The following is a 202-nucleotide window of genomic DNA, read 5'->3' on the forward strand; positions in this document are numbered from 1 at the left end:
ACCAACAAATACCCAATTGACATTGAGCTGTTTCCTCGACCCGAATGAGAAATTGCAGATATCGACGGCGAATGAAAATGAATCACGCTGGCTTCCTCTAACGAAGGCGACCGGGTCAGTATGAATAAATTAATTACATAAGAGACCAAGGGAAATGTGCACAAGAGGAAACAAAGAAATGAGGGTACAGGAGACATCTAGA

The sequence above is a fragment of the Penaeus monodon genome, chromosome 29, assembly GCF_015228065.2.
Source record: "Penaeus monodon isolate SGIC_2016 chromosome 29, NSTDA_Pmon_1, whole genome shotgun sequence".
Taxonomy (NCBI): Eukaryota; Metazoa; Arthropoda; class Malacostraca; order Decapoda; family Penaeidae; genus Penaeus; species Penaeus monodon.